General features: G+C 46.8%; 2 long non-coding RNA genes across 4 annotated transcripts; both read left to right on the plus strand.

The window, feature by feature from the left end:
- Positions 1 to 564: 564 nt before the first annotated feature.
- LOC129464590 (uncharacterized) lies at positions 565 to 12,627 on the plus strand. Of its 3 annotated transcripts, none has more exons than XR_010116300.1 (3): positions 565 to 2,114; positions 11,446 to 12,047; positions 12,358 to 12,627. It is a non-coding gene; the product is annotated as an uncharacterized lncRNA (long non-coding RNA). The 3 variants fall into 3 exon arrangements; XR_008651640.1 differs by having other exon boundaries at positions 11,446 to 11,641; positions 12,119 to 12,627; XR_010116299.1 differs by lacking the exon at positions 12,358 to 12,627 and having other exon boundaries at positions 565 to 1,561; positions 11,446 to 12,043.
- A 123-nt stretch (positions 12,628 to 12,750) lies between these two features.
- LOC134732780 (uncharacterized) lies at positions 12,751 to 18,083 on the plus strand. The gene is made up of 2 exons (XR_010116305.1): positions 12,751 to 17,651; positions 17,993 to 18,083. It is a non-coding gene; the product is annotated as an uncharacterized lncRNA (long non-coding RNA).
- Positions 18,084 to 18,895: the final 812 nt, after the last annotated feature.

Genomic DNA, 18,895 nt, shown 5'->3' on the forward strand with positions numbered 1-18,895 from the left:
CCGTGGTCTCGATCTCCTGACCTCGTGATCCGCCCACCTTGGCTTCCCAAAGTGCTGGGATTACAAGACAGCTTTTTTATGCTTGCTGTTTTCATGGTGTATTATTTTCTATCCTTAAATTTTAATTTCCACCTCTTTCTGTCTCTTGAAGACAATATAAGGTTGGTTCTTGCTTTCTTAAGTCAGTCTGACCATTTCTGCCTTTTGCTCGGGATACTTCATTTATGTTTGATGCAATTATTTAAATAGTTATAGTTACATGATATTCTCTGTCTCATCTGTGTTTTGTTCCTCAGTTTATTCTTTTTTGCCTTCTTATTCGTTCATTAATGTTATATTTTCTTTGGAGATATTTTTCTTCATTCATTGGTGGAAGTAAATTTCCTTATCATTATTTTATCCATTAAGACCAAGCTGCACTGTGTTTGTTCAAATTTACATTCCCCGTCCCTTTCTCAGTTACCTTTTTCAATCTTTTAACTTTTGTTTTTTTTTTAAATTTTATGTCTCTCTATAGTTTTCTGGTTATATCCATTCTATTTCCTTCTATATATTCTTACTTTATAAATGGTGGGCAACAAGCATGCCCAGAGACAGGACGCGAAGCAGAAAGCTGACCGTGAGAGTGATGAGAGGAGGCTTATCCCCTGCTGCCTTGCCCCGGAGCTGCTCTTCTGGTAGCTTGAATCCATTTCTTTCACATCCAGTCTTCATCCCTCAGCAACCCAATTGGAGCCACTCAACACCCATGAGCCAGATGGACGACCATCGTTATTCTGGGGCAGGCAGCAGCTTCCAAGAAGATGGCCTTGTAATTCCAGGTCACGCCTGCCTGCTGCCTTCAGAGGAAGGACTCACCACAAATCCAGATTCTGCTGTGCGTGGCTGTCAAATGTGAGGCCATCTGGGGATGTGTCACGGGGACTGGGGTGGCCGTAAGTCACCTTTCTAGCTACCTGTTGGATAACCTTTCTATATTTGATGAAAAGTAGTACCTGACTTCCGGACCTGGAGATTGAAGCTCAGTTTCCAGCTGCCCTGAAACATGCTTGGGAGACTGACTTGGAAGACAGAGCGGCAAGGAAGCGGCGTCTCAGCGTCACTTCCTGCGGGGAGGGTCAGCCTTTGGCGTCTTCTGAGGCTGACTTCTCAGCAGAGGATCCCTGTGCTTGAGGCCGCAGTGCCTAGAGGTGCCAGGTGGGGCGGGAGACATGGTAACTGGGATACGTAGCCCCGAGCCCAGTTACTGCTCCTCTTAGCTAGGTAGCGAGGATTCAGTAGTTTGCAGGACTCTGCCTGACGCCGTGCCCGGGCGTGGTCTGGGCAGTCTCTTCACATCATCCGCGAAGGCATCTGGGCTTTTTTCTGTCGGTCAGCGGGTGACTCCTTCATCCGTCGTCCCTCCATGTGTGCGGCCATCTTTTCAGCAAAGGCATCTGGGCTTTTTTCCTGTCAGCGGGTGACTCCTTCCTCCGTCGTCCCTCCATGTGTGCGGCCATCTTTTGTCACGTGCCTGCACTGTCGATGTCAGGCTGGGGACACACAGGACCGACTGAGCATGGTGAGATCTAGAATTTATGCCTCATTCAGTTAATGTTCTTTAGATATTTGTTCAACGTTTATTTGGTAAGCGGGTAAAAGTTTCCCTTACACTTTCTCAGTAACCTATGTACCAGCTGTCCTTTCGCTCACACCTTTGAGCTTTTCTCCCTGTATTAGTCAGGGTTCTCTAGAGGGACAGAACTCATAGGATAGATGTATATGAAGGGGAGTTTATTAGGAGAATTGACTCACACGATCACAGGTGAAGTCCCACAATAGGCCGAATGCAAGCTGAGGAGCCAGGAAGCCAGTCCAAGTCCCAAAACCTCAAATGTAGGGAAGCCGACAGCACAGCCGTGTCTGTGGCCAAAGGCCCGGGAAACCACTGGTGTAAGTCCAAGAGTCCCAGAGCTGAGGAGCTTGGAGTCTGATGTTCGAGGGCAGGAAGCATCCAGCACGGGAGAAAGATGGAGGCCAGAAGACTCAGCCGGTCCAGTCCTTCCATGTTCCCCTGCCTGCTTTTATTCTGGCCGTGCTGGCAGCTGATTAGACGGTGCCCACCTGGATTGAGGGTGAGTCTGCCTTTCCCAGACCACTGACTCAAATGTTAATCTCCTTTGGCAACACTCTCACAGACACACCCAGGAACAGTACTTTGCATCCTTCAATCCAGTCAAGTTGACACTTATTATTAACCATCACACTCCCCAGCTCTAGAAAGCAGAGAAAGAAACAAAATCCCCCGAAACAGAACTCGACTTTCTCAGGAGTGTTTGTGAGCAGAACTTGCTTAGGATTGCAGGGGTACAGTGGCTTCTAGGTCCACAGCACCTCCGGAGAAAATTTCCTTTATCTTTCCTCCTGCCACGCCTCCCTCCCAGCCTCAGGAAGGCGGGCGTCCCACCTCCCGACCCCACTGTTCAGTCTTCCCAGCTCCTCCTTTCTGGCCTTCCCTCAGGTCCCTTTTCCCGTCCCCCCTGGAATGCAGGGCAACTCAGCTCTGTCCTCCCAGCTCCTGTCTTCAAGCTTGAGCAGCTCCCTCCAGCATCTCCAGGTCATCAGACACCACCTTAGAAAGTTGTGGGGGTATTTTTAAAATGGATTTTTCTTTTATGAGTTCAAGTTTAAGGGAGTCAATTTACTCGCTAGTTTTTCTATTTCTGCGTAACAAATTATCACCATTTTAATAACTTAACACAAATGCATTTTCTCCACTTTGTCTTTTTTCTTTTTTCTCTCTTTTTTTTTTTGTTTTTGTTTTTGTTTGAGACGGAGTCTCGCTCTGTCACCAGGCTGGAGTGCAGTGGCCCCATCTCGGCTCACTGCAACCTCCACCTCCCAGGTTCAGTGATTCTCCTGCCTCAGCCTCCCAAGTAGCTGGGATTACAGGCACCCCCCACCATGCCCAGCTAATTTTTGTATTTCTGGTAGAGACAGGGTTTCACCATATTGGCTAGGCTGGTCTCAAACTCCTGACCTCAGGTGATCCACCCGTCTTGGCCTCCCAGGGATTCCAGGCATGAGCCACCGTGCCTGGCCCTCTCTTCACTTTCTATGGGGTCAGTTGGGTCTTCTGCCCCTTGCGCCTCCAGGCCAAAATTAAGGCATCACCGAGAGCTGTGATCTGATCTGTGGCACAAGGGTCTCTTCCAGGGTTGTTCTGGTTGTTGACTTGTCAACGATCAGTTGTACGGCCGAGGCCTTCACCCTTTCCAGAAGTCACCACCCTTCCCAGGTGGCCCACACGGGCCAGTCTGTGTCCTTCCTGCTCCTGCTTCTGCTCGCTCCTCTCAGGGCTCACCTGATGAGGTCAGGCCCACCAGAGGAGCCCAGGAGCCGGCATATGCTGGAGTCGACGTGCATTGCCTCCCGGAGCGGGTAGCTGCACTGCCAGGAGCTTTGCTGTTAGATACAGACATTGCCGAAAAGTAAATGATATGCACTTACAATAAAATAAAGCTTAGTTAAAACATAGGTAATAAATACTCGAAGCCATTGCTTTCTAATTATTTTACTACATTTTACATTGCCTGCGTTCCTGAGGTCACTGATATCGGCTGTATCTGTAGGGTTAAAAGCCGTAATGGGCTACCATGGTCTCTTCCTAGCACCGTGCTCGGTGACTTTTTGTGTGTGGCTCTAAGTTGGCCACGAGGGGGGCATTTACACCACAGAAACTGGCAAATGCTACAAATGCAGGCTGGATTGTTGCTTTATTGACTGTCTAGATTTAATGAAGTTATGGGAAAATATGAGTAATGTAGGTTAAATTTAAACATGTGTTGTGGCTGTAACCATTACATTGTGAATACTACCAAAAATCAAGGAAATGTTCTTCCAGTATTAGAAAACTGTCGTCTGACTCAGGAGAGGCACTCATGTCATTGATGAAGTGACATTCCAATGTCTTTGTGATTTCAGTTATCTTTTACTTATTAACATAAATGAAAGTATGAACCACATTCAACGCAGAACTGCACTGTTCATTAATAATGTGAGGAAGCTCTCTGCTGGGTCAGATGATAATCACGTATTTATTCAAAGCCTGTTTTTGTGATACCATTGTTGGTGATACAATTATAAAAACTGAGAGTGGCCCAGGCGCAGTGGCTCACGACTGTAATCCTGGCACTTTGGGAGACTGAGGTGGGCAGATCACTGGAGGTCAGGAGTTTGAGACCAGCCTGGCCAACATGGTGAAACCCCTTCTCTACTAAAACTATAAAAATTAGTCAGGTGCGGTGGTGCACACCTGTAATCCCAGCTACTTGGGAGGCTGAGGCAGAAGAATCGCTTGAACCCAGGAGCCAGAGGTTGCAGTGAGCCGAGATCGCGCCACTGAACTCCAGCCTGGGTGACAGAGTGAGACTCGATCTCAAAACCAAACAAAAAACTGAGAGTAGATTTTGTAAGAAATAGCAAGTCACACTGGAGTGATAGGTACAAAACAAAAAACAGATAAGAATTTTAGCTTAAAATATATGTTATTTCTTTTTTTTTTTTTTCGAGACGGGTCTCACTCTGTCGCCCAGGCTGGAGTGCAGTGGCGCAATCTCAGCTCACTGCAAGCTCCACCTCCCAGGTTCACGCCATTCTCCTGCCTCAGCTTCCCGAGTAGCTGGGACTACAGGCGCCCGCCACCACACCTGGCTAATTTTTTGTATTTTTAGTAGAGATGGGGTTTCACTGTGTTAGCCAGGATGGTCTCGATCCCCTGACCTCGTGATCCACCCGCCTCTGTCTCCCAAAGTGCTGGGATTACAGGCGTGAGCCACTGCGCCTGGCCTGTTATTTCTAAAATTATATGAAGAAATTACTGATGGAAATTTTATGTTAAACTCTCAAGTAGTAGCACGGATTTTAATAACGTAAAATTATTTTTCAAATTTTTATCCCTAACCCACCAAGAAAACAGAATAACTTATGTTTTTTAAGTGTGACAATGGTAAAAACACAGAGAAAAGAATCCTGGTGCCCTTCACTCATGCACTTGCTTATTGACTTGTTACTGTCAGGCAGCCAGGGGTTGCTGTAGGCCTTGGGGTACAGCAGTTTGCAAAAGGACAGGGCTCCTGCTCACTGGAGGAGCGTGGTGGGAGGGATGGAGATGAATCACATCTTCACAAAAATACCCAGTTACAAACTGTAAGTCCAGCTGAAACATACAGGAGCACGTGGCAGGGGATGCTGTCTCATGGGGGCTGGGTGGAGTCCCCTTCACACAGGTGTCCCTAAGGCTCAGCCCTTGATTCTGTCCCTTCTGTCTATACTCACTCCCTTGGTGACCTAGTCTAGTTTTTCTTTTCTTCCTTCCTTTCTTTGTTTCTTTTTCTTTCTTTCTTTCTTTTCTTTCTTTCTTTCTTAACATTTGAAGGTTATTTTTTTTTCTTCAGCTTTTAAATTCAAGGGTACATGTGCAGGATGTGCAGGTTTGTTTCACGGGTAAATGTGTGCCATGGTGGCTTGCTGCACAATCCATCCCATCCCCTAGGTAAGAAGCCCGGCATCCATTAGCTATTCCTCCTGATGCTCTCCCTCTCCCTACCTGCCACCACCCTCCAACAGGCCCCAGTGTGTGTTGTTGCCCCCCACCCCATGTCCATGCATTCTCATCATTCAGCTCCCACTTATAAGTGAGAATACGTGGTGTTTGGTTTTCTGTTCCTGCATTAGTTTGCTGAGGATAATGGCTTCCAACTCCATCCAGGTCCCTGCAAAAGGACATGATCTCATTCCTTTTGATGGCTGTATAGTATTCCATGGTATAAATGTACCACATTTTCTTTATTCAGTCTATCGTCAATGGGCATTTAGGTTGATTTCATGTCTCTGCTATTGTGAATAGTGCTACAGTGAACATATGTGTGTATGTATCTTTATAATAGAATGATTTATATTCTTTTCTTTTTTTTTTTTTTTTTTTTTGAGACGGAGTCTCGCTCTGTCGCCCAGGCTGGAGTGCAGTGGCGCAATCTCGGCTCACTGCAAGCTCCGCCTCCCGGGTTCACGCCATTCTCCTGCCTCAGCCTCTCCAAGTAGCTGGGACTACAGGCGCCCGCCACCACGCCCGGCTAATTTTTTTGTATTTTTAGTAGAGACGGGGTTATCACCGTGGTCTCGATCTCCTGACCTCGTGATCCGCCCACCTCGGCCTCCCAAAGTGCTGGGATTACAAGTGTGAGCCACCGCGCCCGGCCTCTTTTCTTTTTTTTGAGACAGAGTCTCACTCTGTCACCAGGCTGGAGTGTGGTGGCACGATCTCTGCTCAGTGCAACCTCCACCTCCTGCATTCAAGCGATTCTCCTGGCTTAGCCTCCTGAGTAGCAGGGACTACAGGTCCTTGCCACCATGCCTAGCTAATTTTTGTATTTTTAGTAGAGACAGGGTTTCACCATGTTGGCCAGGATGGTCTCGATCTCTTGACCTCATGATCCACCCGCTTCAGCCTCCCGAAGTGCTGGGGTTACAGGCGTGAGCCACCGCGCCCGGCCAGAGTGATTTCTATTCTTTTCAGTATACACCCATCAATGGGGTTGCTGGGTCGAATGGTGTTTCTGCCTGTAGGTCTTTGAGGAATTGCCACACTGTCTTCCACAATGGTTAAACTAATTTACACTCCCACCAACAGTGTAAAAGCATTCCTTTTTCTCCACAATCTTGCCATCTTAGCATCTCTTATTTTTTGACTTTTTAATAACAATCAGTCTGACTGGCGTGAGATGGTATCTCACTGTGGTTTTGATTTGCATTTCTCTAGTGATTAGTCATGTTGAGCTTTTTTCATAGGTTTATTGGCCACATGTATGTCTTCTTTTGAAAAGTGTCTGTTCATGTTCTTTGCCCACTTTTTAATGGAGTTGGTTTTTTCTCATAAATTTAAGTTCCTTGTAGACTCTGGATATCAGGCCTTTGTCAGTTGGATAGATTGCAAAAATTTTCTCCCATTCTGTAAGTTGTCTGCTCACTCTGATGCTACTTTCTTTTGCTGTACAGAAGTTCTTTAGTTTAATTTGATCCCATTTGTCAATTTTTGCTTTTGCTGCTATTGCTATTGGCATTTTGGTCATCAAATCTTTGCCCATGACTATGTCCTGAATGGTATTGCCTGAATTTTCTCCTGGGGTTTTTATAGTTTTGGGTTTTATAATACATTTAAGTCTTTAATCCATCTTGAGTTAATTTTTGTATAAGGTATAAGGAAGGGGTCCAGTTTCAATTTTCTGCATATGGCTAGCGAACTCTCCTAGCACAATTTATTAAATAGGGAATCCTCTCCCCATTGCTTGTTTTTGTCAGGTTTGTCAAAGATCAAATGGTTGTAGATGTGTAGTCTTATTTCTGAGTTTTCTATTCTGTTCCATTGGTCTATGTGTCTGTTCTTCTACCAGTATCATGCTGTTTTGTTTACTGTAGCCTTGTAGTATAGTTTGAAATTGGGTAGCATGATGCCTCCAGCTTTGTTCTTTTTGCTTAGGATTATCTTGGCTATTTGGGTTCTTCTTTGGTTCCATGTGAATTTTAAAATAGTTTTTTTTTTCTAATTTTGTGAAGAATGTCCATGGTGGTTAGATGGGAATAGCATTGGATCTATAAATTACTTTGGGCAATATGGCCATTTTCACGATATTGATTCTTCCTATCCATGAGCACAGAATGTTTTTCCATTTATTTGTGTCATCTCTGATTTATTTGAGCAGTGGTTTGTAGTTCTCCTTGAAGAGGTCCTTCATTTCCCGTCTTAGCTGTATTCCTAGGTATATTTTTTGTGTGTGTGGCAATTGTGAATGGGAGTTCATTCATGATTTGGTTCTCTGCTTGCCTGTTGTTGGTATACAGGAGTGCTAGAGATTTTTGCACATTGATTTTGTATCCTGAGACTTTGCTGAAGTTGTTTATCAGCTTAAGAGGCTTTGGGGCTGAGACAATAGGTTTTTCTAGATATAGAATTATGTCATCTGCAAACAAAGATAATCTGACTCCCTTTCTTCCTGTTTGAATACGCTTTGTTTCTTTTTCTTGCCTGATTGCCCTGGCCAGAACTTCCACTACTATGTTGAATAGGAGTGGTGAGAGAGGATATCCTTGTGCTGTTTTTCAAGGGGAATGCTTCCAGCTTTTGCCCATTCAGTGTGATATTGGCTGTGAGTTTGTCATATATGGCTTTTATTATTCTGAAGTATGTTCCTTCAATACCTAGTTTATTGAGAGTTTTTAACATGAAGGGATGTTGAATTTTATCAATGGCCTTTTCTGCATCTATTGAGATAAATATGTGGTTTTTGTCTTTGGTTCTGTTTCTGTGATGAATCACAGTTATTGATTTGTGTACATTGACCCAGCCTTGCATCTCTGAGATGAAGCCAACTTGATCGTGGTAGATAAGCCTTTTGATGTGCTGCTGGATTTGGTTTGCCAGTATTTTACTGAGGATTTTCGCATCAATGTTTGTCAAGGATATTGGCCTCAAGTTTTCTTTTTTTCTTGTATCTCTGCCAGGTTTGGGTATCAGGATGATGCTGGCCTCACATAATGAGTTAGGAAGGAGTCCCTCCTTTTCAATTTTTTGGAATAGATTCAGTAGAGTAGTACCAGCTCTTCTTTGAACCTCTGGTAGAATTCAGTTGTGAATCTGGTCCTGGGCCTTTTTTGGTTGGTAGGCTGTTTATTATTGCCTCAATTTTAGAACTCATTATTGGTCTATGCAGGGATTCAATTTCTTCCTGGTTCAGTCTTGGGAGGGTATATGTGTCCAGGAATGTATCCATTTCTTCTAGATTTTCTAGTTTATGTGCGTAGAGGTGTTTCTAGTATTCTTTGATAGTTGTTTGTATTTCTGTGGGGTCAGTGGTGATATCCCCCTTATTATTTCTGATTGTGTTTATTTGATTCTTCTCTCTTCTCTTCTTTATTAGTCTAGCTAGTGGTCTATCATATTAATTTTTTCAAAAACCCAGCTCCTGGATTCGTTGATTTTCTTGAAGGGTTTTGGGCATCTCTATCTTCTTCAGTTCAGCTCTGATCTTGGTTATTTCTTGTCTTCTGCTAGCTTTGGCTGGGGCTTGTTTGTTCTTGGTTCTCTAGTTCTTTTAGTTGAGATGTTAGGTTGTTAACTTGAGATTTTTCTAGCTTTTCAGTGGGGGCATTTAGTGCTATACATTTTCCTAACACTATTTTAGCTGTGTCCCAGAGATTCTGGTACATTGTCTCTTGTTCTCATTAGTTTCAAAGAACTTCTCGATTTCTGCCTTAATTTCATTATTAAGAGTCATTCAGGAGCAGGTTGTTCAGTTTGCATGTAGTTCAGTGGTTTTGAGTGAATTTCTTAATCTTGAGTTCTAATTTGATTGCACTGTGGTCTGAGAGACTGTTATGATTTCAGTTCTTTTCCATCTGATGAATTGTTTTGCTTCCGATTATGTGATCAATTTTAAAGTAAGTGCCATGTGGTAATGAGAAGATTGTGTATTCTGTTATTTTGGGGTGAATAATTCTGTAGATATCTATCAGATCCACTTGATCCAGAGCTGAGTTTAGGTCCTGAATATCTTTGTTAATTTTCTGTCAATGATCTGTCTAATATTGTCAGTGGGGTGTTAAAGTCTTCCCCTATTATTGTGTGAGAATCTAAGTCTCTTTGTAGATCTCTAAGAACTTCCTTTATGAATCTAGGTGCTCCTGTATTTGGTGCATATATATTTAGGATAGTTAGTTCTTGTTGAAATGAACCCTTTACCATTGTGTAATGCCCTTCTTTGTCTTTTTTGCTTTTTGTTGGTTTAAAGTCTGTTTTGTCGAAAACTAGGACTGCAACCTCTATTTTTTTCTATGTTTCATTTGCTTGGTAAATTTTTATCCATTTATTTTGAGCCTATGTGTATCTTCGCATGTAAGATGGGTCCCTTTATTTTATTATTATTATTATTTTAGATGGAGTCTTGCTCCGTCGCCCAGGCTGGAGTGCAGCGGCGTGATCTCAGCTCACTGCAAGCTCTGCTTCCCGGGTTCATGCCATTCTCCTGCATTAGCCTCCTGAGTAGCTGGGACTACAGGCACCTGCCACCACGCCCGGCTAATTTTTTGTATTTTTTTCTGATGGGTCTTGGCTCTTTATCCGGCTTGCTACTCTGTGTCTTTTAATTGGGGCATTTAGCCAGTTTACATTTAAGGTTAATATTGTTTTGTGTGGATTTGATCCTGTCATCATGATGCTAGATGGTTATTTTGCAGACTTGCTTATGTGGTTGCCTCATAGTGTCACTGGTCTGTGTATTTCAGTGTGTCTTTATAGTGGCTGGTAACAGTTTTTCCTTTCCATATTTAGTGCTTCCTTCAGGAGCTCTTGCAAGGTAGGCCTGGTGGTGATGAATTCCCTCAGCATTTGCTTGTCTGAAAGATCTTATTTCTACTTTGCTTATGACACTTGGTTTGGCTGGATATGAAATTCTGGGTTGGAAATTCTTTTCTTTAAGAATGTTGAATATTGGCCCCCAATCTCTTCTGGCTTGTAGGGTTTCCACTGAGAGGCCCACTGTTAGTCTGATAAGTTTCCCTCTGTAGGTGGCCTGGCCTTTCTCTCTGGCTGCTCTTAACGCTTTTTCTTTCATTTCAACCTCGGAGAATCTGATGATTATGTGTCTCGGGGTTGATCTTCTCATACAGTATCTTACTGGGGTTCTCTGCATTTCCTGAAGTTGAATGTTGGCCTGTCTTGCTAGGTTGGAGAAGTTCTCCTGGATGATATCCTAAAGTATGTTTTCCAGTTTGGCTCCATTCTCCCCATTTCTTTCAGGTATCCCACTCAGATGTAGGTTTGGTCTCTTTACATAATCCCATATTTCCCAGAGGTTTTTTTCATTGCTTTTCATTCTTTTTTGTTCTTGTTGTTCTTGTCTGCCTATCTTACTTCAGAAATACAGTCTTCAGGTTCTAAGATTCTTTCTTCTACTTGGCCTATTCTGCTATTGGTACTCGTGGTTCCATTGAGAAGTTCTCAGGTTGTGTTTTTCAGCTCCATCGGGTCAGTTATGTTTCTCTCTAAACTGGCTATTCTGGCTATCAGCTCCTGTATTGTCTTATCGTGATTCTTAGCTTCTTTGCATTGGGTTACAAATGCTCCTTTAGCTCAGCGAAGTTTGTTATTACCCACCTTCTGAAGCCTACTTCTGTCAATTCAGCCATCTCAGCCTCAGCCCAGTTCTGTACCCTTGCTGTAGAGGTGTTGCAGTCATTTGGAGGAGAAGAGGCCCTCTGAGTTTTCAGCATTTTTGCATTGGTCTTTTCTCATCTTTGTGGGCTTCTCTACCTTCAATCTTTGAGGTTGCTAACCTTTGAATGGGGTTTTTGTGGGGACTGTTTCACTGATGTTGTTGTTGTTGTTATTTTCTGTTTGTTTTCTTTTAACAGTTAGGCCACTCTACCATAAGATGGCTGCAGTTTGCTGGGGTCCACGCCAGACCCTAATTGCCTTGGTTTTTCCCATACCTGGAGGTATCACCGGTGAAGACTGAGAAACAGCAAAGATGACAGCCAGCTCCTTCCTCTGGAAGCTCTGTCCCAGGGGGGTACTGACCTGTTGCCAGCCTGAACACACCTGCAGGAGGTGGCTATAGAGACCTGTTGGGGGATCTCTCCTAGTCAGGAGAAATGGGGTCAGGGACCTGCTTAAAGAAGCAGTCCTGGCTGGGCGCGGTGGCTCACGCCTGTAATCCCAGCACTTCGGGAGGCCGAGGTGGGCGGATCATGAGGTCAGGAGATCGAGACCATCCTGGCTAACAGTGAAACCTCGTCTCTACTAAAAATACAAAAAAATTAGCCATGCGTGGTGGCGGGTGCCTGTAGTCCCAGCTACTCGGGAGGCTGAGGCAGGAGAATGGTGTGAACCCAGGAGGCGGAGCTTGCAGTGAGCCGAGATTGCACCATGTCACCTCCAGCCTGGGCAACAGAACGAGACTCCGTCTCAAAACAAAACAAAACAAAAGCAGTCCTGCTGCTTTTTCATAGAGCAGGTGTGCTGCGTTTTGTTGTAAGGGTTGGGGGGGAGGTCCTTCCTAATCCACACCATTTGTATTCTCCAAAGCTAGCAGGCTGGAATGAGTAAGTCAACCAAACTGCAGAGATGGTGGCTGCCCCTCCCCACAGGAGCTCCATCCATAGAACCCTGGCTGGAGTGGCTGAAGCCCCTGCAGGGAGGACCCACCCAGTGAGGAGAAGTGGATGGGATCACACTTAAAGAACCACTTTGGCCATGATCTGGCAAGGCAGCTGTGCTGCCTGTGGGGGACCCCTTCTCATCTGAACCACTTGTGTTCTCCAAAGTCTGCAGGCTGGAACGGCTGAGTCTACCGAATTGCAGAGATGGCAGCCACCCCTCCCCTGGGAACTCGGACCCTTCTCAGGCAGAGTCCAGCCTGTTGCTGTTGGCTGGCTGGGATTCCAAGCCAGTGGGTCTTAACTTGTGATGTGCCATGGAAGTGAGGACTGCGGAATGATTCTGCTTGGCTCCATGGAGTCAGCCCTCTTCCCAGGAATCTGGAAGGATGGATTTCCCACCTTGCCAGGGATCCTGGGGCTGGAGTATGTAAAACGCCTGGGTCTCTCTGTGTGGCTGAGTGGCTGCTCTGCTGAAGTTCCACAAAGCTCTGTGTATCGGGCCCAAGCGCTTTGTGGTGGGGGCTCATGAAGGGATCTCCTGATCCACGGTTGCAAAGATCCATGGGAGAAGCATGATTTCCCAGCAGGGTCCACAATCGCTCACCACGTCCTTGGCTGGTGGTAGAGGTTCCTTTGGCTCCGTGCCACTGCTGAGTGGGCCATTGACCCTCCCACCACTTCTTTTCATTCTCCGTGGGTCGAGTTGTTTGCCTAGTTAGTCCCAATGTGAGAACCTGGATATTTCAGTTGAAGGTGCTGAATTCACTCACCCGTTTTCATTCTTCTCTGTAAGTGCCTCAGACCACAGCTGTTTCTAATCAGCCATCTTGGATTCACCTGAAGGTTATTTTAAAGTCATCTAGTTTCATGGCTTTAAGAAACACCTGTATTCTGGCCACTCCCAAATTCATATTTCAGCTCAGATCTTTCCCTGGGCCTCCAGATAAGACAGAGCCGCGTGTCCAACATCTCCCACCCATAACATCGAAACTCAAGCGTCTGTTCTGCTCACACAGATCAGACCCACCCTGTTGTCCCCTGTTTGGGGACTGGAAACCCCTACTTTGCTCTGGCCAGAAACCTCAGGGACATCCTCTACGCCCCCCACTCACAGCCAGGCAGCAAATTCTGTGGCCTCCAACCTCGACGTGCATCGGATCCTGACGGACCCCTGCATTTCTGACCTGGGTGCTGAAGGAGCCACCCCTGGTCTTCAGTCTATTCCAAAGGAGCAGCCACAATTAGCCTTCAAAATTTTAAGTCAAGTACATCATCCTGTGCTCAAAATGGCTTTGGGCTCATTCGGAGTAAAAGCTGAACTCACTAAAGGAGACTGGGTCACTGTGTGAGCTTGTCTCTGTCCACCCCCAGCCCTGCGTCAGCCTCCGCCTCTGACAGCCACAGGGCTGCCCCTCCCCCTCTTCATGTCTTTACCCAGACATCGCGCAGGGAGGCCTTCTCTGACTCAAAGTGCACCCCCGGGGCTCCCAGTCTCTTTTCTCAGCTCTATTTTTCCCATAAAGGAATCACCTTCGTGTTGTAGAAGTCACTTGTTTGCGATGTTTATATTTCCCATAAGCTCTGGAAGACAGTTTTGTCTCTTTTGTTCACTGATGTTCCCAGGAGGAAGAACAGTGGCTAGCACAAGGTAGGTGCTCCATGAGTATTTGTGGAATGAACTAGCTAAACAGTTTAAGTAATTAAAATCCATGGATGGAACCTTAAGCTCTTTGCTAGGATGGGCTACAGTGAAACGCCCTTCATTACCCAAATCCTCCACACACCTGCTACTCACCAGGGTCGCTGACGGGAGTGAGGGGCAGGGCCTGGTGTCCAGGCCTGGGGTGCTGGATTTTGTTCTGCTCACACAGATCAGACCCACCCTGTTTCCCTGTTTGGGGACTGGAAACCCCAACCTTGCTCTGGCCAGAAACCTCAGGGACATCTTCTGTGTACTGGGAGACTGCTAGGACGTCTTGATCAGGAAAATGACGGGACCAGATCGGTCGTTTCAGAAAAATCTCACTGGCCACAGCATGGAAGAAGGATGGGGTGGACTAAGCTGAGGCTTGGACCACTCTCGCCGCTTGGTCCCCGCACACGCCTCTGCCTTGTTTCTGCTCAGACCTGGGCACTGGCAGCCGCCCTGCTGGGCAGATCAAGGCAGCGAAAGCATTTGTTCAAAATGCTGACAGGAGATGGCTTGCCCCAGCCACCTTGGTTGTGAAAGAGGAATTTCAAAAGCAGTTGCTGAGGATCCCACTAGGCTTCAAGAACACGTGGCCTCTCTCAAATTCAAGGCACCAAAGGTGGGGGCGGACTGAAGGGACGTGAGGGAGCCCCACGGGACAGACGGGGGCAAGCGGCCCAGCCAGGCCACAGGGGCTGCCTCAGCCCAGTCACCTCCCTCCTCGGGCGTTTGTTCTGCCCCTTTCTACCCAAAGCCGGCCACCCACCTGCCCTATAACAACCCACCCATGTCTCTGTCGAGGGCAGCAGGCACCCCAGGCTGCTAAGACATGCACTCTGAGCGCCCTCCCAGCCCAGGGACTGTCCCCAAGGTCCAGCTGCCCTGGGGCCCTAAGCAGCCACTCCCACTTCTTGTCATCACAGCCGATTAAGGACCTGCAGATGAGGGCATCCTATCCCACCCCAGCGCTGGGGGCTATGTTCAGGCCAGGAGAAGCCACCAAACACTGCCACCATCTTCCTGGCTCCAGAGGCTCTGTGCCAACACCAGGCCCCCTTGGGCCCACCTAGCCCACAGACCTTGGAGGCAGGTGCATGAGCAGGTGCATCCATCCCATGGACTCTGATGGGCTGTCAGGAAGGACGCAGGTAGGAGCCCAGGTCTTGCCCAGCAGGTGCAGTTCCAAGGCTGCCTCTGGGTGGCGTGCTTGGACCAGTCAGGTGCCCTGTGTTCACCTAACACCGCAGAACCCGTTTCCGGCTGCCAGGGCGATGCAAGCCAGTGGAAGCACAAACGCAGTCATTGCTCAGCCCTGCCCAGGCCTTGAGGGTGGAGGGTCAGGGGCCTCTGCACAAAGGCTTTGATCCCCCAAATACACACAGACCCCCACTTTCCTTGTTAGTTTTCTAACACTTGCATTGCAAGCTACCACAGAGTAGGTGGCTTCAGCAGTGGAAATGTGTCCTCTGACCATTCTGAAGGCTGAGCGTCTGGGATGAAGACGTTGGCGGATGTGGTCTCCACAGAAGCCTCTCCTTGGTCTGCAGACAGCTGCTCTCTCACTGCCTCTTCACGTGGTCTTCCCTCCACGCGGGCTCACCCAGGGGACTCTGTGACCGGGTCTCCTCGTCTTACAGGAATGCCAGTCATGTTGAATTAGAGCCCCACCTTCATACCTCATTTCTACTTAATCACCTCTTTATTTTTAAAATTTATTTATTTTATTTATGTCTTTTTTGACACTGAGTCTCACTCTATTGCTCAGGCTGGAGCGCAGTGGCACAATCTCGGCTCACTGCAACCTCCACCTTCTGGGTTCAAGCGATTCTCTTGCCTCAGCCTCCCGAGTAGCTGGGATTACAGGTACATGCTACCACACCCAACTAATTTTTTGTATTTTAGTAGAGACAGGGTTTCGCCATGTTGGCCAGGCTGGTCTTGAACTCCTGACCTCAGGTGATCCACCCGCCTCGGCCTCCCAAAGTGCTGGGATTACAGGCGTGAGGCACCGTACCCAGCCTAAATTACCTCTTTAAAGATCTTACCTTCAAATATGATCACATCATGAGGTACCGGGGGCTGGGACTTCAACATGAATTTTGTGGGACACAATTTCAATCCATAACACTGACGTAAGGTTCTTGCACTGTATGTGAAGTGGTATAATATGTAAATGTGACAATTCATAGAGAAAGAAATGTCTTTTCAACCAGTGATGCTGGAACTATTGAATATGCATGTGCAAAAAGAAAAGCCTCAATCTATACCCGGACCACATATAAAAATAACTCAAAATGCACTGTAGACGTAAATGTCACACCTAAGACTACACAGTTTCTAGAAGTAAACATACGCGAACACTTCTGTGATCTTGAGTGGACAAATATTTTTTAGCCGTGATATCAAAAGCATCATCTATAAAAACTATAAACCAGCACAACTTTTCTTCAGGGTTAAGCATTGCCTCTTTTTTTCCAAAAGAAGAAAAAAATGCATTGTGGTAAAATACATAAACATAAAATGTACCATCTTAACCATTTTAAGTATGCAATTCAGAGGTATTAAATATGTCATGATGGCTGCACATCATGAATATATTCAACATGTAAAAGGTTTAATATGTAAAAGGATGTAAAAGGTTTCATCTCCAGAACCTTTTAGTCTTCCCAAACTGAAGCTCGCCACCATTAAACATTCACTTCCCCCTCTCCCGTCCCCACCCCGGCACCCAACATTCCACTTTCTGTCTCTGGGAATGTGACCTGTGACTGCTCCAGGGACCTCTTACGTGGAATTACACAGTATTTGCCCTTTTGTGTAGGCTTATTTTAGTCAGCGCAGTGTCCTCAAGGTTCATCCGTGCTGTGGTGAGTCTCGGAATCTCCCTCCTTTTTAAGGCTGAATAACATCCCATCGTATGAATGGGCCACGTTTTCTCATCCACTCGTCCCTTAACGGAGGCTTGGGTTGCTTTCATGTTTTAGCTGTTGTGAATAGTGCTGCTATGAACACGGTGTACAAACGTGTCTTTGAGACCTGTGGGGTGGTTTATGGTAAAGAATTGCGTCTCCTTTTCTGCAGCTGTAAACAGAGGGAATTGTTTTCACTACTTACTTTGTCAAGATTTATTTCACCAGAAATTGGGAGAGCTGGCAGGTTTTTTTTTTTCAAAGGGATACTGTCTTGCTCTGTAGCCCAGGCTGGACATGAACTCCTGGGCTGCAGTGATCCTCCTGCCTCAGCTCCCGAGCGGCTGGGACCACAGGCACACACCACACGCCCAGCTAACTGGCAGGTTTTAAGGCCAGGTGTACGAATTCCATTAATTAATTCTAAGAGGGAAAAAAGACCAGAGTGGGAAGTTCAAAGTTGACAGAACATAAAAAAGCCAGAAATATGTTATTGACCCATGGAAGATTGACACATGGAAGATGGACCCATGGAAGACTGACACATGGTAGATGATTGACACATGGAAGATGATTGACCCATGGAAGACTGACACATGGTAGATGATTGACACATGGAAGATGATTGACCCATGGAAGACTGACACATGGTAGATGATTGACACATGGAAGATGGTTGACCCATGGAAGACTGACACATGGAAGACTGACACAAGGAAGATGATTGACCCATGGAAGACTGACACAAGGAAGATGATTGACCCATGGAAGACTGACACATGGAAGACTGACACAAGGAAGATGATTGACACATGGAAGATGATTGACACGTGGAAGATGGGATGTGCCCTGTTTTGCAGGTACAGCGCACGGGTCCTGGTGAAACCGCTGAGGAGGGAGTGTGGCGTGGAGGAGCCCTGCCCCTTCTGGCTCAGGTGGGGGCATGAGGGTGGAGCCTGAGGCAGAGTCAGTGAAGAGCAAGAGGAAGGTGCGGAAGGGGGTCAGGGGAACACAGAGCCCCTGAGGAGCTTAGCAGTGAGGGTTGTGGGAGGGCATCTGAGCACCTTTGTGTCAGTGGGGAGGCGACCTACCCAGAGAGAGCTGTTGATGCAGCAAAACCCTCAAAGTGGTGACAGGGTGGTAGCGTAAGCCAGGAGGGATGGGAGAGAGGGAGACACAGGGGATGAAGGTCTCATTGCAGGTGCTGAGTATCAATGTCATCCTTGCAGCTGAGAACCCGGCTCCCATGCTGATGGAAAAAATTAAAATTAAAGCTTCACTGATCATCCTAATGCTGTCTCAATGGACTCCTTCGCCTTCCCCCAGATTTTCAGTCACATCATCTAAATAACAATGAGAAGTTCATCTCTCCCTCCCTGGAGTTTAGGCTCCAGATTCCTGTTTCCTCTCTTCCAAAGTAACATTAGGGACAGTGTTATGGCAGTTGTCTCAGACCGGCATCGCGGGACGTCTGTGAAGATGGTACAATCCCTCCCTTTGCCTCGTGCCTCTGCAATGAGACTCTGCTGCTCTGTTATCAAAAGGTGAAGCCTTTTCTCTGCCCCTTGGATCGAAGCTGGGCTGTGACTTACCTTGACCCACAGAGAGTGGCAGAGGAGCCAGGAGGGACTGTCCCAAGGAAGGCCTCCAGGCCGCTCAGCTCTGCTCCTGCCTTGCAGAACCTTGCCTGAAGGCTGTGAGGCAGCCAGGTCTAGCCCTCTGGAGTAGCAGCAGCTGCGTGGAGCAGCTGAGGCCTCCTGGACCAACCTGTCAGGGGCGGGCGCCAGCTGCCAGGCTCATGAGAGCTGTTGCCACATCCAGCCCAGGACAGCTGCCAGATGGCCAGGCTGCACAGTAACCATAGAGAACTGCCCAGCTGAGCCCAGCCCAAAAGCCTGACCCACAGAATCATGAGCAAATAAAATTGTTTAACCCACTAAATTTGGGAGCAGTTTGCTATGCAGCAAAAGACAGCTGATACTCCAGGACTGCCTAGAAAACAGCCTGGGGCAAGGGTTAAGCGTGAATCATTTATTAAGGAGATACAATTCCAGGCAGTAGTGATTCAGGGAAGAATTGGCAGCAAAGCCAGGAACAGCGTTCG

The sequence above is a fragment of the Symphalangus syndactylus genome, chromosome 16, assembly GCF_028878055.3.
Source record: "Symphalangus syndactylus isolate Jambi chromosome 16, NHGRI_mSymSyn1-v2.1_pri, whole genome shotgun sequence".
Taxonomy (NCBI): domain Eukaryota; kingdom Metazoa; phylum Chordata; class Mammalia; order Primates; family Hylobatidae; genus Symphalangus; species Symphalangus syndactylus.